Source organism: Amblyomma mixtum, chromosome 3, assembly GCF_055824585.1.
Source record: "Amblyomma mixtum isolate Tamu chromosome 3, ASM5582458v1, whole genome shotgun sequence".
Lineage (NCBI taxonomy): Eukaryota > Metazoa > Arthropoda > Arachnida > Ixodida > Ixodidae > Amblyomma > Amblyomma mixtum.
In genome coordinates this window covers 315,032,390-315,051,641 of record NC_143014.1, presented here as the reverse complement: position 1 = coordinate 315,051,641, position 19,252 = coordinate 315,032,390, and the positions used below count along the sequence as shown (strand labels likewise).

The 19,252-nt window shown below is 45.3% G+C and overlaps 1 long non-coding RNA gene across 1 annotated transcript in view; it reads right to left on the bottom strand.

The window, feature by feature from the left end:
• Positions 1–522: 522 nt before the first annotated feature.
• Positions 523–19,252, bottom strand: part of LOC149355664 (uncharacterized) — a 36,790-nt gene continuing 18,060 nt past the window's right edge. Inside the window, exons 3-4 of the long non-coding RNA XR_016289742.1 lie at positions 3,876–4,186; positions 523–705 (exon numbers count right to left, since the gene is read on the bottom strand). This is a non-coding gene — a long non-coding RNA (uncharacterized LOC149355664). The remainder of the gene's footprint in view (positions 706–3,875; positions 4,187–19,252) is intronic.

Below are 19,252 nucleotides of genomic sequence, written 5' to 3'. Positions count from 1 at the left end.
AAAAATCAGGTTATGCGATAAGTAAAACTTGCTTTGCTTTACCCAACTTTAGAAAATTAAGTGACCAAAATTGTTTTTCTCGCTCTCGCCTTAGCCAGGCGAGATTTCTAATGTCAGTACCAAGGTACACGTTAACCACCTTCATATCATTGGGGAGTTCAAGCACTTGCGCTATTTCGACACGCCAGAGGTGTACCAAAAGTTGAAGTGTCATCGGTCATTAAGCAGATGAAGGGTTTACAGCGCTTTTTTCTTCTGGAAGCAGGAATATGAGCAGACGGGACAATCGGCAGTGGTTAAGTTACGTATCACTTTGATCCAAAAAAGATAGTGTGAATGCTCATATTTTACATATCTGATGCTTCCTACGCTCACCTTCTCCCTAACCGCCACTTTGTCAGCGGGCCATGCTCACTCACTGCAGTTCTTGAGATTTAGAAAATCTCTACATTCCTAACGCAGCATCAGCAAAAAAGTACGACGTCTCAAGCCCTCGGCTTCTGCCGAATATACGCACCAGATGCTTTTGCTGAGGGACAGGCTGGGTCGCGGAAGTTCTGCAATACGACGGCTTTCCGCAGTGGCACGAGCGGCGCCCAGCTGGAAGTCGTCGAACGGCGCTACTCGGAGGCTCAATCCATTGCGGTGGTGAGGGAACTGCGCGTGCCCCATGTCCTGCTCCCGGCTTTCATCCTACTGCCAGCGCTGCGTGGAAACAGGAGGGCCACCGCTGGCATAGAAAATGCTGAAGGAAGCGTTCAGTCTGGGCGAACAAACATCCAGAATATGACGTTTGATGATGGCTTAGAATTGTCAACAGCTTTCAGAACGTAGCTTGTGTAAAACCCGAGCTCATATACTTTCCGCGGTCCTCTTCTTAGATGTAGCTTGTTCGGAAATCAGATAAAGAAGCTAGAACTTGTTTTTCGTTTTGGAGGTATTCTTTTTCGAATCTCAACGAAAGCTATAACTGCCAAAAGCGCAGATCTACGAGGTCATGCTTAAAGAGTGAGAAGTGGTGCGTCTATTTTTCTGCTCCAAGTAACGGCATCTTCCGAGTGAAAAGAATCAGTCAACCAAATCCACAAGATGACTGATAACGGCAGTCAGATAAGCAGGCAAACTACGGAAGTAGTTCCGCTGCCTTCTCATATATAACTACTTGGCCGCTTGTAGCATGGAAAAGGAAGATCCCTCTCGTGTGCGTGCCGGAAAACTTTGGATTTCGCTATGCACTTAGCGGCAGTCTGCTAAATAAATTCGCAAATACTTAGTGGCAAAAAATAGTTGACAGAACTACATCCGGCATAAAAGCACCCGGAATTACAAACCATTGTACGTCTTTGAAAGTCAGTGAAACAGGTAGTTGTCAGAAGGGAAACAACGAAGATGAAGAAAAATACAAACACAACAACCATAAAATCACCAGAACAAACCAGGTACCTCCAGCCAAAGCATTTTTTTCTGATTGTGTGTGCCCTGTGTACACCTACACCCTCAACACTCAGTCCCATTTCTTGGAACTAGTTTCCGGTTAACCATAGACATCAGACGGTGTCAAGCGTAAAAGGACATCAAACATCAAACTTAAATTATACTTCAAGAGAAAGAGGATGTCAGTTTACAGTCTAGTGCATGAATACTCTATTAACAACCTTGAAGTTATCGGTCTACACCTCTTATACAGGTCGCCCTGATGCGTAGCAGGGAGGAGATGAAGCGAATGTTATAGGGCATCACCGCTTTCAAAGTGTTACTAATGAGAGATGGAGCGTTTTCTCATTCTTAGCTTGCAATGAACAAAAGGGGAATACATCGTAGAAAGTGCACGCATATATGCTTCGCTAATAAATTTCGAGAAAATATCTTCTGAACCTTGAAGACGGGATGTACTGGCATATTCATTGTAGGTCCCTAGCAAATTTGTCACGTGCAACTGGACAAAGGGAGAGACTGCGGATATGCTTCAGACACAGGTTCTTCTTGAGACCTGGAATTATGCCATCTTGTTGTCATATTTGCGGTTGAGGCAAGGGACCTATTTCTGAGAATTTGCATTTCTGTGCTAATTTGATCTCCAACAGACCCTGACCCCTCAGTAACGACGTGAACCCCACAGTCGCAAGAAAAATAAGGAATTGTAACACCAACTTTTATTCTGTTCTAGTTTGTCGAAAGAGGAGCTTGGCAGCGTGAGGCGCTTTCATGCTTTTCTTTGTTGGGTATAGAAGCCTATGTTCATATCACAAGGGAAAAACTTCCTAGACCTTATCTCCGCATTCCAAATGATCTGAACAATAGCTGGCCTATTTTGTCTCAAGTTCCTTGAAAGAGCGAGAGGTAATACTCGTACAGTTGGTTACAACTTCCACTTGTCATACCAATTTCACCAATGAGATGCAAGACAGGACAAACTGTCTGCTCCTGATTGTAATCGCCTACCGAAGCCTCGTCATCTGCCTGCTGTGAGTACTCGTTCCTGCCGGAGAAACACATTCGCCGAATAAGGTGACTGCAGTTGACGTCGGAAAGTGTTGATTGGAGGTCATTTGAGGAGGTATTTGCCTTGCAGTTAACTTATAATAGTTACGCTTATGATAATGAATTGTTCCCGAAAGGCTGAGTTATTATGTCGACACCACGCCGCGTAGTCCGCCTGGTCGGATAGAGTTACAGTCCTCACTCAGCACACAAAAATGCTATACCAGACAGAGCCATCCATGCATGGGCGAGGCCGAATGCCTTGGGCAACAAAACAGTTTGAGTCAGTGTTCATTTGATTCATATGTAACTAATAACTATCCTGATTCCAACACAGTTTCAGTTGGTTTATAGGTGCATAGATCAGAAGTATTCGCCGTGAGAAGAGTATGAAGGAAGAGCACGCTGTTCAGAATCCAGCGGTCGCGACTACGAAACATGGCTGCTGGGTTGTACTTAAAATATTGTGACAATCAATGTATAGGAGGTCCAGTGCTACAAAGCGTAAATTCTGTTTCAGGGACAAAATGTTGGGTTTGGCCTGCCCTAAATATTACAATTCCTCTTTCAATTGCTGTTGTGAACTTGCCAGGTCACCGGCTTTTACACGCCTGCGCTCAGGTGTTCAGCGCTTCTCGCTGCTCCAGCCGGGGCAGGGCTGAGATGATCACGTGGTATAGCGCCGCGGAGGGGTGCGATTTGGTGTACAGCGCCTTGCGCGCGCCGCCTGCTCGTGGTTATTGAATTGTGCGAGAAATGATGAAACTTTGAGGGTAATTGCGTTTTCTAAATCCTAAACAACTGACATGGCTACCACTATTGGGCAGCTAAAAACCTCTAAATGCAATCGGTAATAACTAAAAAACTGACTATTAGAGTTTTTTTATTCACTTTACTACTAAATATGACAAGCGTCTTTTCTGGCAACCGCCAACACTGATGCTGCTGATTCAAAAGCCGTCTCTTTATGTAAAAAATTTTACTTTCAAAAATTAGTGATAGGCTTTCTGTCAACGCCCTCTATATGGATGTCCACAGGATAATCGCAACGGGAACCTGCGGTATATCATTCGACTAATATGGTGCTCCAGTCCATTCTGTGCGCTAAACATTGCCGCGTATTGGCTAGGGCGTCCGCAACGCAAGTGATCAGTCGTAAACCATACGTGCAACTTCCGCACGTCTTTTTTTTTTAGTGCCACGTATCACTGTGTAACTGTCAACAAACAATCGCGGAAACTCTGCCATTGATTATTCATGCAATTACACCTGGAAACGTGTACATGCCTTGCGTGAACACTAAGCGGTGGATAAGCTACTTCACGCTCAGCGCCGCTATGTGAACCGGTCGCGACAAAGTGCACCTCAGCAGTTAGCACTTGAATATCACTAACCTGGCTTCGTTGCGAGGCAGGGGAAGCACCAGCGAGAGCACGATGGCGATGGCATACGTGAAGCGGCGCAGCAGATGGCTTCTGGCAGCGCTGCGCCTGGCGACTTGGCTGTACTAATGCGTGAGCCGTCCGGAGCGCTGGTGCGGGATCTGAGGGAAGCACAGGGCGCTGCGGCGCATGTGCACCTCGGTCCATTGGAGCTAGGGCCCAGCTGGGGCTTCCAGCCGATTAAACAAAGCATGCTTCCAGGGGCCCACCACCAGCCGGTTCTTGAAGGCGATGAGCTGGCTCCAACGGCCACCATTTTCAGCCTGCCGTAGGGAGAAATTAGACTGCGGCTGCAGATGTAGCAGTGAAAGACGCTTGAGGATAGTTCCTTGCAAGAAGTCGGCCATTATCTTGTGGTTTAGCAATGAACAACGACTTGCGGGTCGTTCACAGTTAGCGGTTAAGGAATTTGACATGTTAAAGCAGCAGGCATCGCTGAGACACACTGTCAAGGTATCGGGAGTATGTTGACCTGTGTGGTATTTTACTCTGAATATCAATACACAGGTGTCAGGTGTACCTCCATTTTACCAAGAATCGGAATCTTCCAATGCCAGGCATTAAATTGTTGACCATTTGGATGTTTAACAGACAAACATACTGCGTTCTAAGAAGACTGGAAAGAAAATTAGGAAATTTTTAGTGTTAGTTCAAACACAGCCTCGATCATACGAGATGTCTATATTGCCGTAATTTCCATCTCACGGCCTCTTATTGAAATTTCTCATGTCGCAGCCTGTGAAAATAGAATACTTTGATTTTACCCATTAAGTTTTTCTCTAATTCGCGGCTGGCTACCGGTGATACCAACAATACGGACGAAGCTAACTGAGACGCGTGTGTTGAAGTGCCGCAGTGCCCAAGGTTTCATCCATATAGTATGTTGTACTTTAGGATGCCACACAAAAAAAAATTAAGAATATAAAGTGGTCGTTGTTTTTAACTTAGAAGACATGAAAATCTTATTACGCTTTAAGTTTTCCTTCTACGCAGTACCACTGACCTTTTCGTTGTGAACACTGCGTGCAGCCCAAAGGCTCCACAAACAACACGAGCAAACTAGACAGAGGCGAGAAATACAATTCCCAAACGCTTCGCCAAAGCGCGAGATTGGAACCCTCACGTAAGATCAATTTAATCCAGCCCACAGAAGCCCGAGGCTGAACTGCTACGGTGTTCAGCTAATGAGCACTAGGCGGCGGACTGCCCCGCTGTTAGAACCGCGTGTACCTAAAGTCGGACACAAATCAGCAGCAGCTGGCAACAACAACCCATGAACCACAGTCACTGAAAGCAGTGAAGTCATATTTTTTGTGTTCGACAGTATAAAACAAGCCAAACGCATCCTAATCTTTTATCATGTAGTTTTGGTTTTTTAATATAATCTTTGTTTAGTTATGAAAAACTTGAACTGCTGACAGTTTCCCTCTCGCGGAGGAACTTTTCCTGGTGCTCATGACTGTGGCGGAACTTCGGTGCAGACATTTCTATTCGATGACAGAGGAAAAGTGGTTGAATATATACCGTCAAACTCTCTCAATTTTCCCTGGTCATGTGTAAACGAGATGACGCTTCCCCATGATTACAGGCTTTCCGAACGGTGAGCCGTGCCAATTACAAGGCTCTCAGAGCGCAGAATATGGGACATGACACTCGAACGTGCGCCTAAGCAAGTAGTCCCAATCATCGCTACAAGTTTACCATCTGGTCATTCGTTACTCACCAGAAATTTGTCAGTGCAGGCGACGGAGGATTTTTTGTGGAAGAAGCATGACGCTGAAGTTCCTGCGCGGCTCGCCCCCGTTTCCGGCATCTGTGCGCCCTGTCGTTGTTAAGGCGAAAGCCTTTAATGGCTCATTCTCCCCTCCGTCCGGCGTTACGGCCAGCGCCTGGATGACGGGTGTGCACCGAGATATGTGCGAGAGTTACTTCGTAATTCCCTGTCCTCAAATACAATTTTCATTTTCTTCATTACGGCCACTGACGGAAAATTACTGCGCCATTTCCTTTGCTAAAAAAGCGTTGCGTTCGAAGGTCTTTCCAACGGGCAAGGCATCGCGCCGAACGGGTGGTGGCGTTCCGTGAACTCCCTGGCAGCGCTACAACACGCTGTCGCGTTCCACTCCTAAAGGAGAAGCTTAAGCGTCATTAATTCGCCGTCAATTAGTATTTAGTCATTACTCAGTAATTAGCCATTAATCATTAATTTCCCATTACTTAGTAATTAGTCCATAATTATGTCTGCCGTCATCCAGTGATGACGTCACCAGTGCCACTGAGGCAGTCAAAGTGGTGCTTAAATCGATTTCACCTCTGCGCACTTTAGACAGTCAAAGTGCCCCCTGAATTTTTGTTGTCGTTGTTTACCTCAGTAAACATGGCACATACCCAGGAGGGGGCATCGGCCAAGGTACGGTGGTGAATGCCAATGAAATATTTGGTACGTCTTTCTGTAGGTCTTCAGAAAAAAGACCATATCGGATATTTGCGGGCATATGTTTTACATGGGACGGAAAAATATGTTCGTTTTTGAAGACGGGGTCAGCCTGTGTATCAGCAACTCGTTGCAAAGATATCAAATCAAGCTGAAGCGGTGCTAAGAGGTTTTTCGTGAACCTAACATGCGGAAGCTGATAACGTGGTCAACAATTCGAGAAAAAACAAATGCGGTTGGGATAGAAAACTTTGAGTATTAACGCCGTGGGCCGGGTCAAAGGACCTGTGGAAAGTACGCACCGTGACAAGTTCCATGCGGGAATATAGATCGGAGATACGGGCTTCCGGACAAAGGAGAGCGCTTAAAGCTGATTTTCCGAGCCCGAGGCAGAGCCGTAGGGCACGCCTTTTCACTAAGGCCAAGGGCTACAGCTTGTAGTTTGCGCTACCAGAGAACAGCACGCAGCCGATTTCCAGAATCGGTTGCATATAAGCCTTGTAGAGAAACAGCAACGTGTCGCAACGCATGTCTAAGTTTATTGCCTACTCGAGTCAACCGGCCCAGAGCATGTTCCCCTTTACTAGCATTGTTCTTAACATGGCGCCGCCAGTCCAAACTGTGGTCGTAACACCTAGGTATTTAACCGACTCCATCTGCGGAACTAGGTTGGAACGGTAGCGCCCTGTCGATCGCTCATCATTTTCTTTCACTTCTTGCTTTGTTTCAGAAAAGAACGATCGGTAGACGCAGGCACCTGTGAAACTTAAATGCGTTATCACCTATCTCACCTGTCCAAGGTCCTCAAAAATTAATATCAGTGACCTCATGCTTTTTCAGAAGTCGTCAGAGAACACCCCTTCCCCCCCCCCCCCCCCCCCCACACACACACACACACACAAGAAAAGAATACGACTCGTTGGAATATTCATGTAAAAAATAAAGAAATTGCATTATCTCGCCGTGGAGAGTACGTGTAAGCATGAAATGCGCTACATGAAAGCAGTGACACATTCTGAGACGAGTCACAGATGGTGTGGAAGAGGTGACAAAATTAGCGGTGTACGTTTCGCATTCTGCTTTATGCTTCAAGCACCACATTCATTCTTTGCGAAGCCGTCTGGCTAAAACCGCGCACATTGCAGTGTGCTATTTGTTGCTATTGATGCACCCAGCCAGCGTGGTTGTTTAAAGCGAGACAGCCAACTAGCGCGTCTGCCAAACTTAATGCCAGCGAAAGTTGTTTGTTTTATTGCTTCAATTGCGTGATTGACGTGGACCGCACGGGTGAAGCATCGTGTGCGCCTAACGTCATTTTTGCTACACGGATAATTCCCAATGGATTGTTCCATGCTCTTGAGCAAAACAAGGTAGGCTAAAATTACGCTTTATATAGAGACTTGCAGTATACATAGACAAACAGATGTGTCGTGGCAGCAAACTCTCCATGTAAAGTCCTGGAACCGCAACCGCTCGAGCAGAGTGAAAACTTTCACGCCGAAGCGAATGGTGTCTCGGGCGCTCGGTGAGCACTTGTTCGCCTTCATTCAAGTAGTTCATGAAGCCGCATTATATTAGGATTAATTTTAAATGTATATGCATTTTGCATTTAATTTGCCTTGTAAACAGTGTGACAGCAACATCAGGTGAAAGCCGCAAGTGGTGTCACACAAATCACATGGTAGAGGGACCACGCGGTAAAATAGGACAAGTTACGTAGGCGTCTATTGACGAGGGTGGCGGGGGTGTACACTCTCAAGTTTCGGTTATACTGCAGATAACCGAAACTTGACTCAGAATCTTCAGAAGCCTGACTGCAAACCTTAAGAGCGAATTAAAGGCAGCAAAGAGCTTGTATCTATCCTAATTGGCAGACAAACTAAAAACGAACGTAAAAGAAGTGTGGCACTTTATCAAATGCAACAAAAAGGATGTTGTTGGTATTCCGGCCATCAGGGATGGCGATAATCTGTTGAATGACGACATAGTCCGAGCAGAGTGTTTCAATGCATATTTTCATTCCGTCTTCTCAGCTTGGTGCTCAGACGCAATTACGGAACAGCAGGAACAGCTTAATGCAATCCCAGATATGGTTATAACCGATCAAGGTGTCCAATCATTGCTACAGAACCTAAATGCGCAGTCCGCACCAGGTCCTGACGGCATTCCTAACTATATTCTAAACCACTGTGCACAACATATCAGTGCCTTTTTGGTTACTTAATTCAACAAGTCACTACAGACCGCGAAACTACCTCTAGACTGGAAAATAGCCAATGTTACACCAGTTCACAAAGCCAGGTTTGCAATTACCGCCCCATATCTTTGCAATCTGTTTGTTACAAAACCCTGGAGCACATAATCTATTGTGGACTTGTAAAACACCTTCAAGACAACAGTTTTTTCACATCCGCACAGCATGGCTTTCGATCAGTGCTGTCATGTGCAACGCAGCTAACTGAGTTCATTCATGACATTGTATCCGGGATAAACGACTGTTTTCAGATAGACGCTTTTTTCTAGATTTTAAGAAGGCCTTTGACGTTGTGCCGCACCACCTTCTTCTAAAAAAAATGTCATGCCTTGGTCTCCCTGACTATCTGTTCGGTTGGCTAAAAGATTATTTAAGGACACGCCAGCAGTAGGTGGTAATCAATGGTGCATCATCTTCGCCTGTGGATGTTTTATCTGGAGTGCCACAGGGTTCGGTGCCCGGACCATTACTGTTTCTCATATTCATCAATGACATACCTGTCGGCCTCAGATCCACTGCCAGACTATATGCTGAGGATTGCGTTTTGTATTCCCCTGTCACGTGCCTTGATGATCTTTGTGTATTACAGGCTGACCTTGACCGAATTTGCGAGTGGTGCTTGAAGTGGGGCATGGAATTGAATGTATCTAAGTGTTTCCATGTGCAATTTACAAAAAAAAAGAAAATTCTTGGATCGTACCTTTTAAACCATGACACTATCCAAACTACTGATAAGGTTAAATATCTTGGTGTTATACTCACAGCATCCCTCGACTGGACAGCCCACAGTGACATGATAACTGACAAAGCTTCTCGTCTTTTGTATTTTTTCCGACGGAATTTCAAAAGCTCTCCCCAGGTACTAAATGAAACATTACATTTAACAAATGTCAGGCCTTTATTAGAATATGCATGTGAAGCATGGGACCCTTTCACGGGTACACTCATTGACAAGTTAGAAAGGGTACAGAAACGCGCTGCAAGGTTTGTGACTGGAAATTTTAATTTTCATATAAAGAGCTCCGAACTTCGCGACAGTATTGGTTGGAAGACTTTAATAACTCAAAGAAAACTCTGCAGGCTGAAGTTCTTGCAAAGTATTTACAATGATTGTACCGGTATTAATAAAAACACTTATCTAAAACAGCCATATTACATTTCGGAGAGACGCGATAACACGAAAAAGATTAATAGTCATCAATGCCGCACTAATGTATTGAAGTATTCGTTTTTCCCTAACACAATCCTGGACTGGAATAAGCTTCCGAATGATGTGGTTTGTGCACCTGATTTCGAAAGTGATGTTGAAGCGATAATCTGATGTATTTTTTTCCAGGTCTCGCGCATTTACCAGCGCTGTGCCATCACTCATACTACTTGTAAACTCATTTAGTCTTCTTTTAATACGTTGTGTTATCCTTGCTGACATGTTTTCCAATATCTTCTTTGCATGTGTTATTGTATATAGTAATATCCCCCCTACAATAATGCCTCATGGGCGCTTTAGGTACTTTCAATAAATAAACAAATAAATAAATAAATGCCCCAGAAAGCAAGAAACTGGACAGCCGTAGCCGTAGCTCAGATGGTGGAACACCGAACGCTAAACTCAGAGGTCGTGGGTTCTGATCCAGCTGGCGGCTTGCAGTTGTTTTTTCTTCTGCTCTTATTTGTTCACCCATTGACGAAATCTACAGAATAAAAAAAAGACAGCTTCTTGGTTTTGTTGGTTGTTGACTTCCGTCATGTATCTCATAATGAGAACCCGTTTCAATTCCATTGTAGGCTGAATAGGTTACCAGTCGTGGCATTCTAAACTTCATTTTATGCCTTGACACAAAAAGAAAAATGCGCTGGATCGGACTGTATTCCGAACACTTACCTTGCACGTTATTCCCTTTGTTTACCATATCTTTCAATCATTTTTTCAAAAACCGGCATTGTCCCTTCCTCATGAGAACTCGCCACTGAACTTCCACTTTTTAAATCCAACCACAAGCAACTTCTTTCTAATTATAGGCCCTTCCCTTCAACAGCATACTCAGTTAAGGTCCTACAGCACATTATTTATAAGCATATTTGGGAATTTCTTGAAGCAAGTAATCTTGTGTCCAGGGCTCAACGCAGGTCGTATAGGGGATTTATTACAGTGACGCATTTAAGTGAATTTTCACATGACATTTTGTGGCGAAAGCAACTCTACGCGAGTCGCCGAGCCATTTCTCGAAGCCGAGGAAAGGCCGTACTGCGCATGCACGAGGAGCAGTGACATCCCACGGCGCACAGCTGGCGCGCCGCCGCCGTCGCTGCGCGGATGACTCAAGGCTGTGTTACGCGCGCGTGCGCGGCACTGCCACGTCACGTTGGCCAAAGCGAGACCCTCTATACTCCAACGCCGCTTGACCACCGACGTCTTCGGCGGCTCCGGAGCGCTCTGACGGTGCTGGCGTCAAAATGGAACATGTGCCTATACTGCGCCGGGCGCATCGAAGCCGCGAGCCGAGAATGCACCGCTCGCGTCGTCTACGGAGCGCGTAGCCGCTACTCGGAGAGCAGGAGGCCGGACGAATGGATTTCTGCGCATGCGGTCTCGCGTCGCCGCGGCTGGAGCATAGGGGGTCGAATTTCAGCCCGGCGCAGCGTCGCCAACGTGACGTGTCCGACCACAACCGCCGCGCTTGCGCGCGCCGAGAACGTCGGAGTAGCCATCAGAGGCGCCGCCGCCACGCTCGCCAGTTGCGCATGCGCAGCAGCGGCGCATAGCTAGCGTGCCGGAGCCGCCGCGCGCTCTCCATCGCCTATCTCCCTCTCGTCGTTGCATTCGCAATTCTCCACGTTTAACCAGAGCTAAACCACTGCCAAAATTTTTCTTAACATAGACGCCGACTACCAAACTGTTGCCTTATTCATCGATTTCTGAAAGCTTTTTGACACGGTCCTTCACTCTAACCTGTTGTGCAAACTTTTCATCTTCAATAAATCCCAAATCATTAATTTGCCAATTTCGTCTCACTCCGCTCCCGCTCTGTTCCCTTTAATTCTGTTCATTCTTGAGTACCTCACCTATCTTGAGGAGCTCCCAACGGCCCTGTTCGTCGCCCTTTGCTATTTTTATTCTACATTAACGATTTTCCTGACACTGTAGCCTCTAACATCAGTTTATACGCCGATGACTGCGTCCTTATTCACACTGCCGATGAGCACCTTCTTCTGAATGAGTCTTTTCGCGCTGTTTTGTACCTAGTACCAGTCGTGGCAGATGGAGATAAGTTTTACCGAAACAGTTATGTCTTTTACGAACTCCCTATCACATTATTCTTTCGAATACTCATTACTGCAAAGGGTACAGGAGTACAAAAATCTTGGAGTAATGGTGTGAAAATCAAAATGTGAAAAATCAATATCAATAAAAACCAATATGTGAAAATCAAAACGCACCGATTACATTACATTCAAAGCGCTCAAGCAGTTTGGTTACTTGAGGCGCACCACACGGGTAGCTCCTAAAAGACTAAATTGCTGATCTGTAACGCGGGAAATTGAATAGTCTTCAAATTCATGGAATCCATATCAGCACTGTGCAAGTAATAAACTGTAATCTGCACGGAAAGCTGCTTGTTTGCCGCTGCTATAGCTATCTTTTTTCACCCTCATCTACCATGTCCTCCCTAAATTTAAGTCTGCTCACATCCCGCCGGAAAACTGATTCCTTAAAGCTTCTCCGCTGTATAGTGCATTCTGCGTGCTGCCTTTCTGTTGGTAACCATATCTCATTTTTACAACCGTCTGCAACTAAGGGCCATTATAAACTTTATGTCCAACAATTTTTGCACGCACTAACGCTGTCAAATACAGCTTCTTTCTAGGTACTGTTTTGAGTTAGAGCTCTTTACAGGGCCACACACGTCTATTATCGCTTTCTGATTTCGCGCCTGCAATTGAGTCGTTGTCCCATGCGGAGGTATTGCGTTTGTATTTTATTCTTGCTATGTGCTCTTGGTGCATAAAATTGTATAACGTAATGCATCTTGTGTAGACCACTCCTGCTCAAGCCCTTGCATGGAGCTGCAGTATTTTGAAATAGAATAAAAAGGAGTTGGCCCACCGCCAAAATTTTGTCGGTCGACTCTCGAAAAGTTCAAAACTGAGTTTACCCGCTTTCGCAACAGACATAGGACACCCTCAGAATGGGTTCTGTCCCGCCCAAAATTTAGGCGGCGGCCCGTGTTTTTCATGCTTAGAAATGTTAAACCCCCCACCATTTTGTCATATATTGCAGCTTCGCATTAGACATCGCCTAAGTAAACAGGCAATGCACAAACAATTCGGAAAAGTCAGGAATATATGAGGTACGATGAAAGCAGCGACGAACAGGGCCGTTGGACACTCCTCAAGTTAGGTGAGGTACTCAAGAATAAACAGAATTAAAGGGAACAGAGCGGGAGCATGTGAGACGAAATCGGCAATCAAATTAATAATTTGGGATTTATGGAAGATGAAAAGTTTGCACAACACTTTAGAGTGAAGGACCGTGTAAAAAGGCTTTCAGAAATCGATGAATAAGGCAACAGTTTGGTAGTGGGCGTATATGTTACTACGGAAGCACAAGGAAACTGCTCAGTAAATACATGTCAGCTACAAATCACAGACTCTAAAAATCCTTTCCAAGACAGAGCTCGAGTTGGGTAGGGCACGTAGCTCGAAATTTCTATAGTGCACGTAAAAGAACACTGCATCTCAACACAGCATTACGACGACTAAAGGCGAAATATTAAGTTCATGAGGGCTTCCTAATGATGATGGTTTAGAAAAATATAAATAGTTCCTAACTGATTCAAAGAGTGGAGAGTTAAATAACGTGTGCAAGAACTTGAAACATCCAGCGTGGGCGACGTGAAGAAAGTAGACTAAGCTTAAAGTCAGACAGATAAGAAAGTGAGTGGCCTTGTTTACGTCTGTGCAATATAAAATGAAGCGCCTTTTTAGTTAACCGATTCCAATTTTTTTGCTTCCTCAAGCTTCCAAACGACGCAATTATATTCCAGGTTTGGGCGAATCAGGGACGTCTGCTGGACCAACGCACCGAAGTGCGGCGCAAGTATCCGAGACTTTGGAGAGCTTGATAAAAATCTCATTGATGTCTTTCATATCAGGAATCAGGACATACCCTGTGCGCAGGGTATCGCCGAGGTATTTGTACTCGAGTGCTCATTTTAACTAATTGTCTTTGAACCAATATGTCAGCAAGTAATTAGACGTATGCATGCAGAATGACATGAAAGCATTTTGTAGAAATTAATCGTCATTGGCCATGTGGCACACCACTTGCAGAAATTTGACAAATACTTGTTATGGTCATCATCCAAGCGTTAAATAATTGTATAATAAACTACACAATCTCAGTGTGCAGGCTTATGCTAATAGATACATGAAGAAGTCGATCATTATGAAGAAGAAGAAAAGAAGTGGGCCCCGAATGGAATCCTGTTGAACGTCTAAGCCCAATGAAACGTCAATGACTGATGATGTAGAATAGAGGTATACATATTTTGAACGTTAGGAAAGGAAACTACAAGACCAGGGCATTTCAATACAGCGTTGAAGCTGTGAAGAGTTTTCAGTGAGGAACAGTGTCAGATCACTTCGATAAGTGCATAATCGCTTTTCAACTTGCTCACCCATATCAAAAGAAAGACAGATGTCATTACATAACTCAGCTAATTGTGTGATGGTGTTCAATACACGACGAAGGCCATGGTGAAGATTACTGCGGAAAGTGTCGGACTTGAGGAAAGCTGTTATGTTTCAAGTTAACATGTTCTAACAATTTACATGGATGTTCTGTCTTGATATAATGTATAATGGGACAATATCTGCATGCTACCGGATTTGTCTCTGGAGGGGGAAAATTTTCGCTAGGTTTCATGACGTAGGAACTGTGTCGGTTGATAGAGATTTTGTAGAATAGTAATGACGTATCTACTAGTCCAAACAGCTTACTGTAAAGAAAGGAATAGCGTATCTCATCGGATCCACCGCTATTTTTACTACTATCCAAGCTTAAAATCTGATTCAGAACCCCTTAGTAGAAACGTGAACATTGTCAATTGAAGAATATGCATTACAAGTACTGGGAAGAGTTTCGAGCTTGTAGTAAATACTGAAAGTAGGTAATAAATACAGATACAATAGACGAGGGGTAGCAGATGGGTATGCGGTACAAAAACTGCCACGGAATCCTTCAGTTAGCTGCTTTCGAGGTAAAACGGTGGGCTCCAGCGCGCATGAGCCAGACGACTTACTGTCATTGTGCCACCAATCCTGGACTAGCCGTAGAATGAATAGCAATTCCAGCTCTGAAAAATCTTAGAAAGCCAGGCGGAATTGCATCCGCAACCATTCATGGATCTGAACCACCAGGGGTCATAATTTGCAGCTTCGCTACGCGGCCCACAAGCATAAGCGGTCACCCCGGAAGTTTAGAGAATGCGTTCATCCGCGCACCGTGACGACAAACGGAAGCAGACACGTCCAAGCGTCCTGGCTCGAAACTATTCTCAAACATTAAAAGATTTCTCTCAAATGGATTACCTTTTTTGATGCTTTTATCGGCCTGAAAACTGCCTTACTCTCACTGGCTTATTTCGGTAACCGTGTACTAGGTTGCTCTGAGTGTGGGCTTTAAAGTCCCTAAATGACATGTGGGCGGTCAGGGAACGCGTAGTGGAGATTAATTTAGGCCATCTGGGTTTGTTTATTGTGGGCTGACGTCACACAGAAAGCGGTTATTTTTGCATTTCGCCTAGAACGAAATGTGGCTGGTCGGGCGGGAATCCACCCCACTCCCTTACGATCAGGACGCAAAAGCCACTTTGCTACCTCGACACGTAATTGACGTCGTTGTGAACGCTTTAGCTTGGTGCCGAGCAATAGTCGGGTCTTTTATCAGATAGAAAAGCAAAAACATTAACCTTCGAACATACATATGATGGGAGTTATAATTTTAATTGTCCCGTAACTAGACCTACGCACTTCACACGAAGATTGGCGAAGGCGGGTACTTGATACCTAGATTCTACAGTAGTAGTAAACTCTGACGACCTTTTCGACCACATTCGTACAGACGGGATCACTTTGAGGCAGATGAGTGAGTTTTATGTGATTCTCAAGATAAAAATCAGTAAAAATCGTTTGTTCTCATGAGACATCATTGGCCATTGTTACGGTAGTTAATGTAATCGGGGACGAGTAACCTGGACGAGTAACCTTTTGAAGTAGTCTGATACGGGCTAGCTGGTACCTGTTGGCGGAAAGGGTGTAACACCGCTAAGACTAGACAAAGGGAACGAAACAAGTACAAAGCGCAAGTGTTAGTTTCGATCTATTTCTCCAGTCTCAGCACTGTTATGTGCTTTCTGCCAGTACAGGAGGTACACTGCATCTTGAGACCTCCGCTCGAACCATTAGAAATTGAAAGGTACTGGACCTCGAAAGCGAATGCTCATCTCAGTCTAGTAGGCGTCGGCGCCGAAAATGTACATCGTAGTAGTAGTAGTAGAAAACTTTTATTTAGATCTTTTAAGAGATTCGCGGATTCGAAGCCTCCGTCGTCTTTCGTGGCGCCGGCGACTTGAGGCTTCTCTTCAGCAAGGTTGGGCCCCTAGTCCAGGGCTCCACTGAGTCGCGCTGCATCAGTAGCGTGCCGCACTAAGGCCCTTTGGGCCGCGAGCTCGCTGCTGGTGAGCCGGCTCTCCTATTGCTCCGCAATCGGGAATTCGTGTTGGTGGAATGCTTTATTTCGTTCGCACTCCCATGTGATGTGGTATAGTGTGGGTGTGTCGCCGCACCAGGGGCAGTTTGCTCTGTATTGTGTTGGTGACATCTTGTTATAGATGTACAAGTTGGGGAAGGAGTTTGTAACTTCTTCTCGGACTTACGTTTCAGCGACCGCATCAGGGTACGCTTTAACACCCTCTGGTCAATCCGGGACGGAACGTGCCTGAGCTGGCTGGCGTTATGCGCGCAGTGATTGACAGCATGGTGTTAGTGATATTTGCACAAACAAGCGCCAAGAAATAGAAACTTTATTGCCATATCGCTGGCCGATGGATGGATGGATGGATGGATGGATGGGTGGATGGACGGACGGACGGACGGACGGACGGACGGACGGACGGACGGATGGATGGATGCATGCATGGATGGACGGACGGACGGACGGACGGACGGACGGATGGATGGACGGATGGATGGATGGATGGATGGATGGATGGATGGATGGATGGATGGATGGATGGATGGATGGATGGATGGATGGATGGATGGATGGATGGATGGATGGATGGATGGATGGATGGATGGATGGATGGATGGATGGATGGATGGATGGATGGATGGATGGATGGATGGATGGATGGATGGATGGATGGATGGATGGATGGATGGATGGATGGATGGATGGATGGATGGATGGATGGATGGATGGATGGATGGATGGATGGATGGATGGATGGATGGATGGATGGATGGATGGATGGATGGATGGATGGATGGATGTATGGATGGATGGATGGATGGATGGATGGATGGATGGATGGATGGATGGATGGATGGATGGATGGATGGATGGATGGATGGATGGATGGATGGATGGATGGATGGATGGATGGATGGATGGATGGATGGATGGATGGATGGATGGATGGATGGATGGATAGGAGCGCCCTTTTTGAAACGGGACGGTGGGAATAGCCACCATACCTAACTTTTCTTTCTTTATTTTTGTTCAACTGTGTTTTCAATTCTCATTAAGATTCGCCGTCTTCTTTACCTACGGTTTCCAACACTTCTGCCCTTATGTCACATCTCTGCTTTTCAACCACCAATCAGCCAATCGCTTCTTGCTAACTTCCACTGCAGATTTATTAACATGACCATTGTTATCTTTAAACCCTAGGGCCTCAGGAAGAGTGACTGTGCCTGCATCGACATCCGGATGAATACCATCACATTTGAGTATGAGGTGTTCAATTGTTTCCACAGATCTACCACACACACTGCACATGTGTCATCTTCTTCGTTAAATTTCTTTTTGTAGCTGCGAGTTCTAAGACACCCTGACCTAGATCCAAAAAGTAGGGCACTGCCTCTTGAGTTATCACAGAAGATTTCTGTCCTGATCTGCCTTTTCGAGTATCAATATAGTTCTACACTATGCTTATTTTCCATTGAATTAATCCAATTTTTAACGTCCGCGTTTTTGACCTGTCGTTTAATGCTCTTTCTTTCTCCGTCCTTATGACCGGCATATTTACTGGATAATTTTCTAGTTATTTTCCGCCACTCTGAGTCAACGCTCTTTCTGTATAAGTATTTAAACACCTTAGCTGCCCACCTGTTATCGTCCAGTTTCCTCAGGCGTTCTTCATATAGTATTTTACTCTTAGCTTCCCGTGCTTCGAACGATGCCCAGCCCATATCCCCTTGTACAGCCTCGTTTGTGGTTTTGCCGTGGGCACCTAGTGCTAATCTTCTAACAGCTCTCTGATTTAAGTCTAATCTCGACTGAACTTCTGCCCTTACGCACAGAACCGCAATGCCCAAAGTGAGCCCCGGCACAATTATTCATTTCCAAATACCTCTCAGTACATCATATTTGTTGTACCCCCATAATGCCTTATGTTTCATTAGCCCGGCGTCTCTTCGGCCTTTTGCCCTAAGAGCCTGTTCATGCTTTTCCGTGTATATCTGCCCTTCGTTTAGCCATATTCTTAGGTATGTGTACTCGGCCACTTTGGGTATTTCGTGGCCTTCTATTGTAAGCACCTGGTCAGTTGTATCGTTGAAAATCATCACATCTGACTTAGTTGCGCTAAAACGGAATCCTAGAGCGCCTCCTTCGTCTCCACAACAATTAACCAACTTTGTAAATCTTTCTGGCTATCTGCTAATAGCACAATATCGTCCGCATACATTAAACCAGGGAGTCGCGGCTTAACTACATTTCCGCCTAATCTGTACGACAGATTATAACCTAGAATAATTTATTCTATCCATTTTCCATATTTATCATATAAAGTATGAACAGCAGCAGTGATAGAGGACAACCCTAATGCATGCACGGCACCTAGCGGCAAGCTTCACTCTGGAGCGACAACAGAACCCACTTGTTGGGCTGGCGACGAGAGTGACAACCGAACCAACCTCAGCTTTGCCTGCTTTCGACCGGATGACGAGCGTAGGTATCTTACCGGCATCGTCGAGTCGACGACCAAAGCACTACATACTCGTTCCAAATAGGTCAGGCATGTCTAACGCCGACGGATAGTGCACGACGGTTATGGCAGCACAAACTACGCCACAAGAAGCATTGGCAGAATGTCTTCATCTGCCGTAATATATTGTAGAAGTCTTGTACTTGCGTCGTCGAGTGAGTGAATGCATAGAAGGCGTTTCGGGATAACGAATGAATTTTAAAATTCACATTCTGAAATCCGAAACGCCTTCGACGACTTCACCTTTTATTCCGAGCACGTAGTCAACCACTGAATAAAACAGTATGCTTCAAGTGTAACTAACCAAGAAATCGAGAATTGTCGTGGGGGCTTCTCCATAGCAAGCTGATCGCTGCGATCTTCGGGT